This window comes from Dasypus novemcinctus, chromosome 1 (assembly GCF_030445035.2).
Source record: "Dasypus novemcinctus isolate mDasNov1 chromosome 1, mDasNov1.1.hap2, whole genome shotgun sequence".
NCBI lineage: Eukaryota > Metazoa > Chordata > Mammalia > Cingulata > Dasypodidae > Dasypus > Dasypus novemcinctus.
In genome coordinates this window covers 69,607,743-69,627,086 of record NC_080673.1, presented here as the reverse complement: position 1 = coordinate 69,627,086, position 19,344 = coordinate 69,607,743, and positions in this window count along the sequence as shown.

Genomic DNA, 19,344 nt, shown 5'->3' with positions numbered 1-19,344 from the left:
ACTCAAATTACTTCTTTATATGAAAACTGATTTTGAAGTTAATATTTCTCTCTATGCATAGGCAGCTGAAACCTGAAAGCAAAGTATCTGGACATTACAGGTGCTTATATTCAGTGTTACTTACATTATACGAAATCTGATAATATTTGCAACTAAAGTCAAATAGCCACAATAATCTCTGGAAAACAACTTTCTTTTGCCTCACTGACAAATATATGCATTATTAGTATTATATACACAATACCAAATTACTTGTCAGCTTCTATTCTTTTTTTCCCCAATGCTTAAGCTAAATAATGGGTCACTGTTAACATTAAGTTATTTATTAATAAAGACGTGGTTTTGCTAAGACTACTCCTAGATAAGAAGAAATTTAGTATAAGCAATTTAGAAAAAAATCCCCAAATGGAAACATGGTCCTAAATTCACCCACAGACATGACAATCAAACTGAAATAAATGCCAAAAATGAACAACTAAACATATTCAGTGCAATATGCATAAAAACATGTACAGTTCATTTCTTGGAAGAACTTTGTATGATTAGAGATATAGTTGCCACCATTTTGTCACTTAGGGATAGAGGAGTAGGATTTAAGAATTAGTCTAAATGAAAAGAGATGGACAAGAGGATTAGAAAAAGTCAAAAGAGGGAGATCAAGGGGAAAAAAACTGGTCTACGGTGAGTTTTTCTGCAGATTGGCTGAATTCATTTAGTGTATGAACACCACTTGGCAAACACAACCGAAGTTGTGGCCCTCTTGTCAATGTTTAAGCATGCTGGATTAGCAATAGATTTTAATATTCAGCTAAGGACATTTTTAACCTATTTTTATTTTTATTATTCATTAAATTCTATAAGCAAATGCAAAGAAGAGCACATACTTTCTGTTTTCATAGATATACTCTACCAAGTACCTTTAAATTACTGGTTCTAGGACAGGGTGCTTCCAAAAATCAATCTTTACACATTATTCACAGTGAAGGAAGCTAGATTTGGCTCCATGTCCGCATTAGACTCTGGTGTCCGTGTATTCTTATCAAAAAGGAATGTTTACATTATTGACTAACTTCATTTTTAATGACATAACATACTATTGGACTTCATTTTAAAAATGTAGAATGCAGGCATTGCTTTCTCAATCAATTCTAAGCAGCACTTGGAAGGTGGTGAGATGAGTCCTCAGGGCATACAATGTTGATAGAACTGGCAATCGTAAAGCTTGCTATGAGGGTGCCTTTCTTGATGGCATGTGCTTTTTAAGCCAAAGGGAGGACAATACAAGATATGTGCAAACTCTTTAATTGTGCATAAATGTAACCCAAATCATTGGGATACAAAGGGCAAATGGATGAATTGGAGCAAGGCTGTGAGTGCCCTGGAGAATTACTAGAGTTTTGTAATTCCAAGGTGTAAAGAAGGAAATTCCACACATCAGAGAGTGAAACCCAGGCTCAGAAAACTGGCAATGATTCATAGTCATTCCCACAGGCAGTCCAGCTTTAAACTCCAGAGTCTGGACAGAACTGAGGAGGGAGGGGACACTGGAACTGATGAAAATGTTAGTCTCTCACAAGGGAGCAAGCTTGGAAAAGGACTAAATTTTCATTCTCCAATGAGAATGAACAGAGCTATGTTCACACCTTGCCTCTAGAGACTACAAGCTAATGAAGACTTTGAAAAAAGTCTCAAGCTCTCATCAGAAAAGCAAGAAAAATGAAACTCAGTCTCATAATAGGTCCTACATTCTAAGTTCTAAAAACACTAGGGACCACCAGTTCATGACTGCTCACGGTGTACTTAAAGTGTTAGGAGAAAAAGCAGACCACACAAAATACCATCACTGTTTTTATTTTGAAAAGCAAGAAACTATTTCTTATTGAGTCTTGGAACTTAGGTGAATATCTCTCTACCACTCTCCCTCCTTCCCATCATACCACACCATGGAGAAAGCATTAATAGCATATCACATATCAGTAGAAACAGAAATTCTGACAAGGTGATTATCCCACAATAGCTGCCTTTATATTGATTTAGAGATATGTGTATTTCCAAATATTTTCCCCAAAAGTAGAGTCACCTAAGAAACTACCAGTGGCCTTTCTTGAAGGAGTCTCCCTCTTCTCCATTACCATGTCCAATCAGATATTGAGTCCTGTTTTTTCTCTCTATCAATGTCTCATTTTTGTTTTTCCCTTTCCATTTTCCCCTATTAAAATCCAAGAAAACTTCCCTCAACTTGACAGACTGGTAAAATAGCTTCCTAAACATTCTTTCCATTATTAGTATCTGTTCCTTTTCAATCTAATCTTCCCTACTCCACTGCCAAATGTGTCATTCTATAGCCCAGCTGTGGTCACATTATTCCCCTACTTACAAACTTTCATAAGTTTCCCCTTTGCTTTTGAAATAAAGTTCAAACAATTTTGCTTGGCACTGAATGTCTCCATAATCTTCACCACTGCTTTTTCCAGGCTTTCCTCACAATTTCTTGTACCCTACATTCCAATCACTCCAGCATGTGCATATCATGTCATGAACATGCACAATTTTTCCACAGCGGAGGACCTAGACAACAGGGAATAGGGTTCACTGGCTTTTAAAGACTTCTACCCAGAAATGTCCCATGGGCCCAAACAAGTCTTTTGGGCCCACCATCCTCCAGGAGACAGTGAAGGGCAAACCTGCCATAAGCCCAATAAGGAGAACTGGAGTATTGGTGAACATCCCTAATGTCCACACTCATAAAATTGTTATGCATTAAATATAAACAGCTTATCTGAAATATTTACAGATGAATCTAACAAATTCCATTCAATATTTACACTAAATGCTACAAAACATTCCCAAGAGAAATTAAAGGCCAAAATAATTGTAGATAAATACTGTGTTTGAACAAAGGAAGATTCAATTATAAGAGGGCAATTCTCTCCTAACTAATCTATAGATTTCTCACATTCACAAAGTTGCAACAAGCTTTTATGCAGAAATTTATTCCAAACTGATTCCACAATTGTTGGAGAACAACAAAGGATCTAGAGTAACTAAAACAATTTTGTAAAAGAAGACAGAAAAGAGAGAGAAGAAAACTACAAGAATCAAAATAGTATGATCTTGGCATAAGATTGAACATACAGATCAACAAAACAGAATGAAGAGTCTAGGTATAGATAGGTGGATGTAAACACTTTATTTCTGCACTGATACCACGATAATTCAATAAGGAAAGGCTAGTCTTCCAATAAATAGTGCTGGAACAATTGGACAATATATGCCAATGATGGGAAAAAGAATCTTGATGCTCATCTTATACCATATATGAGAATTAACTCTAAATGAATTATAAATCAAATGTAAAGGCTAAAGTTATTAAACTTTAGAAAATAAGAAAGGAGAGCATATTTGGGTTAGGCAAAGATTTCTTAGGTAGGATACAAAAAAATATTAACAATAAAAGAAAATATTGATAAATCGTGCCTCTACAAAATCATAAACTTGTGCTCTTAAAAAAGACACTTATAAATAAAACACAGGGAAAAGGTGTGGTTCAAGAAGTTGAGTGCCCACCTCCCACATGGGAGGTCCCAGGTTTAGTTCCTATGCCTCCTGAAGAGACCAAAACAAACGAACGAACAAACAAGCAAAACAAAAGGAAGCCAGTGTAGCTCAGTGGTTGAGTGTTGGCTTCCCACATACAAGGTCCCAGATTCAAACCCACATTCTCTGGTACCTCAAAAATAAATAAATAAACAACCAAACATAAGCAGCAAATGAGACAAAAGGAGGATAAAATATTTGCAAAACACATATCTTATAAAAGACTTGAATCCAGAATATATAAAAACTTCTTCCAATTTAACACAAAGACAAAAAAATAATAAAAGCAATATAAATGAATAAAATGATTTGAACAGACATTTCAACAAAGAAGATATACAGAAGGAAAATGAATGCATAAAAAGATGTGCAACATAATTGGTCTTTAGAGAAATGCAAATTAAAGTCACAATGAGATACAACTGTCTTTCTACTAGAATGTCTAAAAAAACAATGTGACAATGTAAAGTGCAGAGATGGATGTAAAACAACTAGAACTCATACACTACATTGCTGATAAGAGTTCAAATAGTACAATCAAGAACAAAAACATTTTTTTAAATAAGAAAGACAAAATGGTTCAATCCCTCTGAAAAGAATTTTGAAATTTTCTTTTAAACTTAAATGTGTACTTTTACTTTTTGATCCAGCAAAGCCACTCTTAGATATTTACCCAAGAGAAATGAAAATATATGTGTGTGCACATAATGACCCACATATGATCATTTATAGCAGCTTTATTCATCATCATCGAAACCTGGACCCAACTCAAATGTCCATCTACTGGTGAACAAACTAAAAAAACATTGGTACCTTCATCCAATGGAAAACTCAAATGCATTATACTAAGTGAAAGTTACCATACACCAAAATCTCCATACTATATGATTCTATTTTTATAATAGCTTGGAAAAGTCAAAACTTTACAGAAAGAAATAAGATCAGTGGTTGTCAGGGACTGGGGATGGGAGACGGAGGTTGTCTGCAAAGGATCACAGGAGAACTTTTTGGAGCAATGGAAATGGTTTATCTCTTAACTGAGATGGTGATTACGTGACAGTGCACACTTGTCAAATATCAAACTGCACACTTAAAATGGGTAAAGTCTATAATACGTAATGTAAAACTCAAAATAAAACTGACTTAAAATATGTATAGAATATATTTTATTATAAAATACAAAGAGTGAGTCATAATTAATTGCTTAACATATTAATTTATTGCTGTTATGATTCTTAACCTCACCCTTTTTTTTCATATTTTTCTATTTTGGCTTAAAAAAGTAAAATGCATAACGCTTTGCCTACCTATTGGAGAAAATACTGTAATAAATTTTTTCATAATGGTATCCATCCATTTTAGTCTTTTCTCTGATAAAGTACTAATGAATTTCAGAGAAATGGTAGCCTCATTTTTCCTTTAAAATTCTAATCTGACCTCTTAAAATTTGACAGAAGCTGCAAGAAAGAAAATATTGGCAAAATTTTTCTTCCTCTTTTTTTCTGAACAATAAATTTCTCTCACCTGCTTTTTACTTATTTATAGTTACTTTTTGATCCAGTAGTTTTTATCTTAATTTTTCTGTATATAATAGGAAGTCTAAGATCACTTCCAGAAATAAGTTATGTTGTTAAGAATACAATCAATGTACTAAAAGAGATTCACCAAAAATGCTTTCCAACTAAGTGAAACCTAAATTACGTGGTTTTGTCAATAAAGATTTATTTATTAAAAACAGGCAACTTACCCCTACTTTATCTCATCCCTATAATCTTCCTTACCTGTTTTTGTTTAATATTTTTATATATCACATTTTATTAAGGGAAAGTTATGTCTGCAATTCTACAAAAGGTATTTTACTGGTCCACAAGGCAAGAATAATAGTTCATGTTTTTTAGTGTATGCTATGAATTAGGCAGGGCATTGTTCCAAGTGCTTCAATTGAATCCTCATAAAAATCTATGAGGCAGGAATTATAGTTATCTCCATTTTAGAGATGAGGGAATGTAAGCACAGAGAAATTAGGCCATTTCCCTAGGATCACATAGATGGTGAGTGCAGAATCCAGAATTCTAACCTAGACAGCCATTGTGCCTCAGCCCTCACCGGTAATTTTGATTTAATAGTGTCCCCCAATGAGAAAGCAGTTAATAAGACAAAATATATTTGTTTAAAAACAAGTATTTGGCATATTCCATGTGCTGGATGCCTGTCTAAGGGCTGGGGAAACAACAATTTGATTTTATATTAGCAACTCTTTCAGTTCACCAATTTCTAAACAAAAATGTTAAACAACTGGGAAACAACAAATGTTTTCCCTGTAAATCTGCCAGCAACTAGTTTTGTTCCCCTAAATAAATCACTTGATTTTTCAGAGTTTTAGTTTTCTATCCATGAAAAGAGGAGATTGATTTGAAAGTTTTTAGGGTCACTTTTGTTTTATTCTACATGATGTTAAACTTTGAACCTATAGCTTCCAAAAGTCCCAGAATCCATAGAACACCTCATAATTCATTTTCAATATCTGTATTTCCAACCCTGCTAAATTTCATTTCTACATAAATGGTGGTGGTATAAAGGAAGCTATAAAATTGACTCACTTTATACTATTGGCTCACATTTTATTGCTATCAATGTTCACAATTTAAAAGGAGAATATTTCAAAACAATTCTTCAACTTTTAAGTCATATTTTTCTCTGAAATATGAATTCTTTTTCCATGTACCAAATTCTTCTTTCAGCTTAAACTAGAACAATTTTTTTAAGAAAAGGAAAAAATGGAGGAGGGAAGAGTGAGAGGGAGGAAAAGAGAAAGGAAGAAAAAATGAAATCAAAACTACCTCTAATTTTTGTTTGTTTGGTTTGGTTTTCTTTAGGGTGGGGGAAGAGGAGGTGGATTCAGACAGAAGGATACAATACTTCACTCTGATGCTTTCCACAGAGGAAGTAGGTTATCATTTCTTCTCTTCAAACACTTCCTAGGAAATGCCAACATCTGTTTAGAGAGAGAACATCTGTTAGGCAACTGGAGATATTGAGAGATAAGCTGCTTACTCAGACAAGACATGATGAAGAAATTATAATAAACTAGAAAATTAAGATTAGGATCTGGTCATAATTAGCAGTTCTTAATGTGCCAAATGCTGTATTTTTGAACACATAATTAATGAGAGTAGAGGCTCTCAGTGATTGTCAGCAACTTCAGCTGATAGTAGCTCAACAATCTGTTCAGAAACATTTACTAAGTGGTGGAGAGCAGATTTACACAGGGCTAGTGCTTACAAGCAAGCATACACTGAAATTTTGTCAGCTTGTATAATTTCTGGGCACAGTCCACCATAGGCCAAGTTGCTTTATAAAGCATCTGAAAATTTTATACTACCTAGCCCCAAAGTAGGGATAACTGATTGAAGTGTGTGTCTGTATTGCAAGTGCAAAGATAGGAATGGTGACAAATACGTAGACTTAGCTCTTAATCATTTCAAAAAGTATTCACACGCCTGATCTTCCCTGTTCCCAAGAATTCTGTGAAGCAGATCGGCCATACCATCCTCCCTTTTTAAAATGAGGGCACAATCTGCAAGTGGTTAAGTAATTTGAGACAGGCAAAAGGGCTTCAAAATAATAAATTAAGAAGTTTACTTCTATATAATGTGTTGAATAAACTCATTTAAATATGAAATAAGTATCCTAGAATTCAAATTTTAATATTGGAAGGAACCTTAGAAGCATAATCCAACAGATCCAAAAACTCTATTTCAACATAATACACACACACACATACATGCACACTTGTTCAAAGTTATTTACTGTAGTTTCTGGAAGACTTCAAATAGAACTCAAATTTCCAATCTTTCTACCATACTGGAAATCACTCCTCTCAATCTTTCTAGCAAATATCATAAAGTACAGATAAATCCACATGCCAATAAGAAAATATCCAATTTCTCTCCAAAGTGGGACCAATGTCAGTAAGGGAGAACAGGCTAACAATTGGTCCATTTTTCTGTATTGTTTCTTTCATTAGTAGTTAAAATGCCATTGTTGTATCTGAATTCAGTATTGCCAGATTAAGAATATACATGAAAATATGGCAAACGAATGCAAAAGAATTTTGATTAGTCAACACAAGTTTATCAACCACTTAGCAGGCTACAAAAGTTCTAAAACTTAGGAAAAGATGGGGGAAACAAAAGAAGTATAGAATATGGTAACTGTTCTCGGGAAGCATGCATTCTATTTGGAAGATAGCTAGTCTATGTAAATTGAGAAATCGAGAATAATTCAATCCTAAACAGATTGGAACTAACCACAAATGCAATAAGAATTCAGAGACGGACATGTTCATGTGATAATCTTCCCTCTCCCAAGATTATGAATTCCTTTGCTTTTTGGGCACCACAATTAAACTTTACCTTAGTTTTTTCCTTAACATTTTCAGGGTAAATTAGAGTTTAGAAACCAGTATTTACAAGCAGAGTAAGAAATCTTCAAGTGTAACTATTTCACTACTAACAGTATTACACTAATTACTATCTGCTGGCATAATTTGTTCAAAATTATATAGGATAATTTGAAGGATTTGCAGATATCTACTAAGTCCTGGACTTGGTGTACTGGCCAATTATAGCATATTCTTCATGTAATCAATATAGATTTTAGGTTACTGATGTTTAAATAAAACTTGTCATTTTACACCACTGCAAGAATCAGAGCAAGTAGCAAATGGTCCTGAGGGATCAGAAACAAATTTGAGAGGCACATATTTCTTAATTTTTGTATTATTTAGATACATGGCTTCTAATGTAGAATTCAGGAAAAATAACCTCCAAATCGGGGATTGAACCAGATACCGTGTAATTGGGAAGGAGGCACTCAAATCACTTCCCCCCGTGGATACATTTTGCAATGAATTCTTTCAGGAACTTGTACTAAGAAGGCACATGGTACAAAATGGAGATTTTTAAAGACAATGAGGGTGGGAAACTGCTTACAACTTATTTGAAATGTTCCTAGACAAAAATAATCTTAGTCTCAATAAAGGGTGTGGAATTTTGGAGAATTTATCAAACCTTCTTTCAAGTTCTGAAATACACCCAGAAATACTTCCTGAGAAAAATCCTCACTATGCTCACAGGTCTTGATGCAGTGCAATTCTCTGCCTCATAGAAACATAGTTGGCAGTGCCTTGTCTATGAGCCTTAATTTTAACAAAAGAATGTCAAACCCATCATGTGTTTGTTGGATACTGAAGTATTTGTATTCAAGCATTCATCTATCTTTTACTGTGTGAAGACAGATAGATCAACTTGGTTCTAAAAATAAAATGTTTAAAATGTAAATGAAAAACTTTAATATTTGTAATATGCTTGGCAAAAGATTAGTAGTTTTACTATATTAAGAGTTTTTAAAATATGTTCTGAAATAGATATAATTAGATTTTAAAATAACAACCTTTCTGTAGAGAAATTTGGAAATATAATAATCATAAAAGCTGCTAACATTCATTGGATGCCATGAAGAGTGCTTAATACTCTTATTTCATAATCTAATGTAATCCTCATATTAAACTGATAATGAAGTGATATAGTAATCCTGAATTTCCAGATCAGGAAACTGAAGCACAGAGAAGCTAAATATTCAAAGTCTTAGAGGTATGAAAAAGGAGAGCCAATATTCAAATTCAAGCAATCTGGCTGCAGCACCTTACAATTCTCTGTAAACTTTGACCCAGTCAGATTTTCCACTTTTTTCTAGAATATTACCCAGGCAAATAATTAAGGATTCACACTAAAATTTATACAAAAATATATTGAAGGCAGCATCATTTCCAGCAGCAAAACCTTGGATAAAACACACATATCTAACACTAGGATATTGGTTAAGTCAGTTATGGATACCTATACAAGAGTTATAACATCATTTAACATCATTTCTCAAAGAATCTTTAAGGACATGGATAATGGTCAGATATACTGGAGTGTAAAGAAAACAGTATGTGAAATACAAACCCAATTTTATATATAAAAATAAATTTGTATATCTAGAAAGAAAAATGGCTTGATGATAATGTATCAAACTATTAACAGTTACTTCAGGCTAGAGAAAGTTAGGCAATTTTCATATTTTTTTATAACTTTGTATCTTAAACATTTACCATATAATAAACACGTATGACATTTGTTTGTTAAGTTGAAAAAATTGCATAAAAATTGTGGAATAATCAGAAGCCCTTATAGAGACCCAATACTCATTCTATTTTTTCTCTTGTGATTTCTCTTTTTATTTAATTTTTCTTGGGTATAATATTTTTCAGTCTTATTTGTAGTTTGCCTTTTTATTGTTTGTGCTTTTTAAAATAAAGTTCTAAAATCCTTATTGAATCCAATATAAAAAATTTAAAATGCAAATAGCATAGTAGCCTCCTCTGAAATTCCCTTTATACACATTGCCAGATCTAAAACACATGAATAAAATAACACATAAACTTGGATAAATGGATCTTTTTTAACCAAAAAGCAAATCCATTTACCCTCCTTTCATGTATACTCCTTGATCAATTGAACATTTTGCATAAATTTTCATGAAAAAGTCATTTGATTTGAGAACATCTACCAGAGCCTGGAACACATTTTTCTTGTCCTTGACTTGAAGTTTCGTATAAATATCAAATACATGCTCTCCTGGAGACTTGGACATATAATATCCTGATACATAGCTTGTACCATGCATTTGCACAAAAATTTCTACTTCTGAAAGCATTTTAGTAGGCATTATTTCAATTAATCCTAAAAACAAGTAACACGGCACAAAAGTGATAGCTTAACTGGCACTTATTTCTAACCCCAAGGCTATCATTCTTTCTAACAAAAGTGGGGTACTTTCTTTAGCAGCACTAGCAGATTTAGTAATAATGACTCCACGTTAAATGAGTCAGTGTTTTCAGCAAAGCACTTTGGGGACCATCAGAATTTTGTGTCCATTGCAGTCCAGTCTTATTCATTACAACCATAAACCAAGATTTAAAAAAATTCTGGAAGCACATATCCATCATCTACTCATATGTATATATAAATATATGCTTCTAGTCTGTAATGCCTACAGAATTTGCTGAGACGTGTGTTTATTGTGTACTAAACATACAGAACACACACACAGAGACTTTTCCTGTGGAGAATAATTAAGCTAAAGATGTCTTTTTTCTTTAGGATGAAATGCAGATTTTCTCATTAAAAGTCAATCTTTCCTTTCAAAAGACAGAATAAAATGTTCCTTTTGGAAACTCCAGATGGCTCAATGCATACTTTTGAAATGTTCCTGCTTAGGGATATTCTTTCTGCTTCATAACTCTCTTGAGACTTTTTTTCCTTCAATTTTCTAACTGTCTTTTTTTCGGTCCTCACTCTGCCATATTAAGTTGCTCCCCATTTCCATGCTCTAACAGGACAATGATGACAATGCCATTCTAAGATATTATTAATGGAAATGGAAGAAGAGTTCTTATTGTAGATCTTCCAATAAAATTACCATTTCACTTCGGAAACAAAATAAGATAAAAGTTTGGCCATTCCTTCTTTCCTCAAAATTCCTCTTCCATCTGTTTCCTCAATGAACCGTCCTTCTCTCTAATAGTTCCCTCAATTGCTCACATTTTAGAAGACTAAATGATTAAGCCCCTGCCTGCTTTTTTCTCTCCTTGCATCTTTCAAGGACCCATCCATGTAACTTTGAAGATATTAGTGATGCCATTTCTAACACCTCTTGCTCATGACAGTGAATGAGGTATTAGCTTCTCACTTTATCTTTTGTTCTGAGGTGATCCAGCTTTACAAATACCAAGGTGAATGTTCCTCAATGCCCTAAGCTTTATCTACACCACTGAAGTTGGCACCATCACACTTTACAGAGATAATTCTTATAAAAGACTACTGAACTCAAGGAGGTATTTCAGCAATAGGAAAATAAAGAATATGAGAAATGGAATATTTGTGGAGAAAGGAAGACCTACTCCACTGTAATGTTAACCTAATTAGAAACCCCAAAACCGACAGCAAATAAGCCTTCCCTACATACTTTCAGCAATTTTATTCGGTAGGATACTCCCTACATCATTTTGTTTTAGAATCTCTACTATGGCCACCAAAAGATTATTGAATAATTATGCACACTCTAAGGTGTTGGCATTATGGATGTGTTTAAAGTACCGTATCTGACCTCACAGTTTCTGAAACATGTAAGTTGGCTTTGTCTGACTGTGAAACTGTCTATCTTAGGAAAAGTCAAAAATGTTGATGCTTTCAAACATCACATTGACTTTGTATACAGCATTAACCATCATATTGAAATTTTATAATTTAGCCTTCTTTGCTCTCACATGTGCTTAGCTTTGACTTTGCCAAGAAAGTGGGTATTTTGCCTCCAAAAACAACAAGTGGTTGTATTCTGCATATTCTCATCTCTTGATGACACCCCTGATTGCATCTAACCTGCCAGCTGAGCTGGACTGGAAAAGAAGAGTTTTCATTTGGCCACAAGAACAAAGAACAATTGTTTCTGTTAAGCAGTGAAGTTTCTAATGCAGCCAGAGGTTAAAGAAAAGAATCCTCATAAGGGAAGAAGGAAAAAAATCTCCATCATGTCAGCACTGTCAGTGACCAAAGCCATACTCCAATGTATGACCTATAGCCCCCAAAGTAGAGGAATATTTCTTCCTCTATAAAGTGAGTGTTATTTGATTAAATGAATGTTTCTCTAATAAATAGCATACTAAAGGTCTTTCACAAAGCTCTGAACAGCCCTCTTATCTAGAGCCAAATAAAAGATATATTGGCAAAAACAAAACTTTCATCCAAATTAATAATGTCTTTATATATCCCCATCCAGATCTGCATTGGCTCAAGGACTGAGAGGCATTTCCTGGTAATCATTCTCTAACCACTGAGTTTTCTAGCAAATTATGTCCTCTCTATGGAGTTTCACAGATCCTATTTCAGAGGGTGCCTTTGTCTTCCTGTCCATTAACTCTGTGTGATATTCATTAGTCAATCATAAAATAGAAGATTATTTCACATGTCAGCACAAAGTCACTTTGGATCCCCTTAAAATTTAAAAGTAAAATATGGCCTGACTGAAGCACAGTATATACCCTAAACCCTCCCCACTTACTTTCTTATCTTCATTATCTTTCTTTTTTGAAATCTGACTTATTGTCAAAGATAAAAAATATGTCTATTCCAAAAATGGCACTAGTGAAAAGAGAAAATCCTAGTGATAGTTAAGAAGATTGAAGAAGTTGATAATCTTGGACTAACACCTTCTGGCATCCCAGACATAAAATCATTACTCATTTGGGCACTAATCAGTATCCTTGATTAGTGGTTGGAGAATTCTTGGTTGGAAAATTAAGAAGATGCATCACTTTGTCATCTCCCTCTCTGAAATTTCCCCATATTCCAAGAACGCTTGCAAGGTTGTAAATACGATTATTTACTCCTTCTTGTGATATCTGCCACAACAGCTTTAAAGATGAACACAATTATATTATATATAATATATATATATTATATAGTATATAAATCTATAATTATACCTTCACAACTCTTTAGTCTTCTAAATAAACTATTTCTCTTGGAAAGTGAGAGATTTTGAAACTTTGATTCTAAGATCAGCTTTTATAACACTGAAATTCACTTCCTTGGCACTTGGGCACTCAGAATTTTGATTTGGACTGAATTGCCCATATCTGGGACAGGTTTGGTAGTGGGGTGCCCCTGACTCACAGTAATTGGCATGGAGCAAAGGGTTTACTAAGGTAAACATGAGTAAAGATGGGCTCTGGAACCAAGAACACTGTTTGAAATGTCAATTACAAAAGAGGCCAGGCACTTGATATGAATAAGTCAAATAATAATAAGTATTTTTTATTCAGTACTTATTTCATTTACCCAGCTCTTCTAAATACTATAAATTCAATCTTAAAACAACCTCATGAGGGTTTATTGTTTAGGGCATACTAGTGACAGTACAGGACATGCAAATGTAACAAAGAGAGTTGAAATAGGAAGTCTCGGGTAAGGCAAAGTTGACTTCCCTTTCACAGAACAGTCCAGAGCAGGTTATGGTCCCTGTTTCCTGAGGTTGTCCAAGGAGCCTGCTGCTGGGACAGCTCTGCCTATAACAACTTCTGGCTTCTATCTCTATGCCTAAGATTACTGCTGCATTTCTCAGAACTATCCAATTAGTATGAATTAAGAAATAGGAAGTTCCAGGAAAGCAGCAGTCCTCTGAGAAGTGACCAGGAAGTTGTACATATCACTTCCACTAATATTCCATTGCTCTAAATTGGTTACATGACCACACCTTTATAAAAGAAAGATCTGAAAGTGTAATCTCTAGTCGGATGGTTATGCATCAGGTAAAACTCAAGGGGTTCTATGACTATAAGGAATAAAGAAAGAAGGAATATTAGGGCACAGTTAGTGGTCTGCTCCCCAGGCAGTTAAGTTTATTATCTCTATTATATTGATAAGGAAATGACAACAAAGTTTAGTAAACTTACTAGGATGTTTTAATTTAATTCCAGAGCTCTTACTCCCAACCATCGTAATACACTGTCATCACCAAAACAGCCAAACAAAAGTTCAGAGAGGAAGATTAACAAAAAAATGTATCAAATTCCACAGGTCAAAACAAGCAGGATCTGGAGAGATTCACAAAGGTGCCTGAAGAGAGAGAGTTCTTAGTTATACAACTATTGTAGATTGCAATATATGAAGAGAGCATGCTTGAGAAAATTTTTCCATCTCTCTGTGTGAGATTGGGTAAAATATTGACCCTCTCTGGTCCTCAGTTTTTTATATATAAATTTGAACCTCAATGACAGTTCTTAGGACCCCCAAAACTCTTGACTTTTTGATTATATTTAATTATACATGTAAATATGAAACTGATAATGTGCTATAGATTAGGAATTTAGAGGAAACAAATTTTTGCCCAATCTAATACATGGTGAGCCTTGAAGCAGCTGCCCCTTTTATTTGATTTTTATCATTTTATAGCCAACATAAACCAAAGTGGCTTTTATACAATATTTATGTTATAAAATGCTCTGAGGAAAAAGGTCTATACAGTATTTTATTTAGAATACTTTTGGTTTTAATTTTTTCAAAGAACTAGATTAAGAAAAAGAGAATTTTTGTCAGGAAAAATGGAATGCCACATGGAACCTAAGGTCAAGAATGGGACTGGATGCAGAAGGAGCTAGATCAAGAGACTCAAATGTTCATAGGCTTTTCTTCTTCTTGATTCATTCTTCTTTCTCTTGGTAAAGACCAGCCTTTTTCAAATTCCACATGGTAGGAAAAAAGGCCACCAACAACCCTTGAGTGTTATATCTTACTTTTGCCTGTGTTTTTACCCTTTTAGTTACCTCTACGAATAGTCTTCATTTTTACATCTTCTCCAAGCTGCTCTCTCTCTTGTCATTTCCTTCAAGGCTGCAGCACTCCCTTTAATATCTCTTGTAACCCCTGTCTCTTGGTGACATACTCTCAATTTTTGTTTATCTGTGAAGACTTCACTGCACCCACATTTTTGAAGGACAATTTTCCTGGATAAAGACTTCTTGGCCAGCAGTTTTTCTTTTTTAGGGCCTTTAATATATCATGCCACTGTCTTCTTGCCTCTGTGGTCTTATGAAAAATCAGTACTTATTCTTATTGAGCATCCTTGTATGTGATGAATTGTTTTTCTCTTGCTGCTTTCAGAATTTTCTCTCTATCTCTGGCATTTGACATTCTAAATAGTAGGTGTCTCATAGAAAGTCTGTTTATATTTATTTTATTCTGTTTGGTGTGCTTTGTCCTTCTCAGTAGTGATATTTATGCCTTACATAATGGTTGGGAAATTTTCAGCCATTGTTTTTTCAAATATTCTTTCTGCCACTTTTTCATTCTCTTCTCCTTCTGGGACATCTGTAATGCATATGTTTGAGCATTCCACACTGTCAACCAAAACCCTGAGACCCTGTTCAATGTTTTTTCTTTCTTTTCTCTTTCTGTTCTTTTGTTTTACAAGTTCAGATGTTCTGTCTTCCATTTCACTTATTCATCATTAAACAAGTCACATCTGCTGTTCTATGCTTCTAATGTATTTTTAATCTAAAATTTAAGACAATTTTTAATGTATCAATTTTATTCATGCATATTAATAAGCATGCAATTAATCCAAACTGTACAATCATTGATATTTGCTTTGAACACATAGTTGTGCATTCATCACTTAATTGTTATTAGAACATTTTCATTATTTCAATAATAATAAACAAAACAAACAAGAAAATTCCTCACATCTCAATCTCTCTGTCCTTCCCACTGTGCACAGCTGCTGTTTCTGGCTATTCTATCCAAAGCATATAATCAATGGCTTTTAGTATAATCACAATTGTACATTCATCATCTAAAAAATTTTAGAACAGTTCATTAGTCCAAAAAGAAAGTCTCCACACCACTTAGCATTCCTTTCTGAGACCTACATAACCACTGATTTCCTTTCCTCTTTATTTATTTACATTTCAAATAAATGGAATCACACATGTAATACTCTGTGCCTAGTCTCCACTTAGGATAATGTTTTTGTTTGTCTGATATTAACATTTTGTACTATTAACATACATTTGTTCAGCTTCAGAGAAAATGGTCTTGTATATGCAATTCTACCCATATTCATATTTCACATAATATATTTATATTTCACATAATATATTTAGTTCATAATAGAGCAATCATACACTATTTTTCCTTTTGTGTCTGGCTTTCTTGACTCAACATAATGTGTCCAGGTTCATCCATGCTGTCACATGTTTAATGACTTCATTTCTTCTTACCTCCTTATAATATTCAATTGTGTATAGACTGCATAATTTGTTTATTCATTCATCAGTTGATGGATAACTGGGTTGTTTCCAACTTTTAGTTATCATGAATAATGCTGCTGTGAACATCAGTGTGCAGATATCTATTCATGTCACAGCTCTAAATTCTTCTGGGTGTATACCTAGCAATGGTATTGCCAGGTCATGTGGTAAGTCTATATTCAACATCCTTAAGAACTGCCTAACAGTCCTCCACAGTGGCTGTACCATTCTACATTTACATCAACAGTGAATAAGCATTCCTATGTCTCCACATTCTCCAACATTTATAATTTTCTGACTTTTTAATAGTGGCCAGTGTAATAGGTGTGAAATGATTTTCCATTGTAGTTTTGATTTGCATTTCCCTAATCACTAGTGATCTTTAGCATTTTTTTTTCATGTGTTTCTTTGCCATTTGTATTTCTTCTTTGGACAGTTGTCTTTTCAAGTCTTTTGCCCATATTAATTTTTCTTTTTATTGTTGCATTGTATGATCATCTTATATATCATGGATATTAAATCCTTGTTAGGTATTTGATTGCCAAATATTTTCTCCCATTTAGTCAGCTATATTTTCACCATTTTGACAAAGTCCTTAGAGGTCCAAAAATATAGAATTTTGAGGAAGTCCCATTTATTTAATTTTTCTTCTGCTGCTCATGCTTTGGGCATAAAGTTTAAGAAACTACCACCTACCACAAGATTATGAAGATGTTTTCTAACATTTTCTTCTAGGGGTTTTATGGTTGTTATTTTTATATTTAAATCCTTGATCCTTTTTGAGTTAATTTTTGTATAAGGTGTGAGATTGGGGTCTTCTTTATTTTGGATATGGCTATCCAGTTCTTCCAGCACCATTTGTTGAATAGACTATTCTGGCCCAACTGGGTGTGCTTAACAGCCTTGTCAAAAATTGCTCAACTGTAGATATGAGTGTCAATTTCTGAGTTCTTGATTGAGTTCCACTGGTCAATCTGTCTCTCCTTATGCCAGTACCATGCTGTTTTTTTACTACTTTAGCTAAGTAATACGCTTTAGAGCTAGGAAGTGAGAATACTACAAATTCATTCTTCTTTTTTAAGATATTTTTTTGCTATTTTGGTCCTCTTATCTTTCCAAAGAAATTTGAATATTGGCTTTTTGATTTCTCAAAAAAAAGGCTATTGGGATTTTTTATTGAGATTGCATTGAATCTGTAAATCAGTTTGGGTAGAATTGACATCTTAACCATATTTAGTCTTCCAATCCATGAACATGGAATGTCCTTCCATTTATTTAAGCCTTGCTCAGTTTCCTTTAGCAATGTTTTGTAGTTTTATGAATCCAGGTCTTTTATGTACTTGGTTAAATTTATTCCTAAATATTTGATGTTTCATTTCTATTATAAGTGGACTTTTTTCTGACTTCCTCCTCAGATTGCACATCAGTAGTGTATAGAAACACTACTGATTTTTGCATATTAACCTTGTATCCTACCACTTTGCTGAAATTGTCTATTAATTCTAGTAGCTTTGTTGTAGATTTTTCAGAATTTTCTAGATAAATGATCATGCATGCCATCAGCGAATAGTGAACATTTTGCTTTTTTTACCCTATTTAGGTGCCTTTTATTTCTTTGTCTAGCCTAATTGCTCTAGCTAGAACTTCTAGCACAAATGAATAATAATGGTGACAGTGGGGATCCTTGTCTTGCTCCTGATCTCAGTGGGAAAGCTTCAGTCTTTCACTGTTGAGTACAATGTTAGCTGTAGGTTTTTCATATATACACTTTCCCATACTGAGAAAGTTTCCTTCTATTCCTATCTCTTGCAGTGTTTTTATCAAGGAAGAGTCTTGTATTTACAAATGCCTTTTGTGCATCAATTGAGAGGATCATGTGATTTTTCTTCTTCAGTTTATCAATGTGGTTTATTACATTGCTTGATTTTCTTGAGTTGAACCACCCTTGTACACCTGGGATAAAACCTATTTGATCATGGTCTATAATTCTTTTAATGTGCTTTTGGATTCCGTTTGCAAGTATTTTGTCGAGGATTTTTGATTTTTGCATCTATATTCGTTAGAGATATTGGTCCATAATTTTCTTGTCCCATAGTATCCTTATCTGGTTTTGGTATTAAGATGATGTTGGCTTCATAGAACGAGTTTGGTAGCAATCTTTCCTGTTCATTTTTTTCAGAAGAGCTTGAGCAAGATTGGTATTAGTTCATCTTTGAATGATTGATAGAATTCATTTGTGAAGCCATCTGGTCCTGGGTTTTTCTTCTTCGGGAGGTTTTTGATGACTGTTTCAATTCCTTCACTTGTGATTGGTTTGGAGAGGTCTTTTATTTCTTCTAAAGTCAGTGTAGTGATTCATTTGTTTCTAGGAATTTGTCCATCTTGTCCACATTTTCTAGTATCCTTTTTTGATCTCTCTTATTTCTACAAGGTCAATGATAAAGCCTCCCTCTTAATTCTGATTCTATTTACTTGTGTCTTCTATCTTTTTTTCTTTGTCATTCTAGCTGAGGGATTGTCAATTTTGTCTATTTTCTTAAAGATCCAACTTTTGTTTTTGTTGATTCTTTGTACTGTTTTTTTTGTTCTTAATTTCATTTATTTCTGCTCTGAATTTTATTATTTCTTTCCTTTGCCTTGGTTTGTGATTAGTTTGCTGTTATTTTTCCAGTTCTTCCAGGTGTGCAGTAAAATCATCAATTTTAGCACTTATTTTTTTTTAATGGAAACATTGTAGCCTATAAATTTCCTTCTCAGGACTGCCTTTTTGGTGTCCCATAGGTTTTGATATGTTGTGTTCTCTTTTTCATTCATAAAATACAGTTTTAATCATT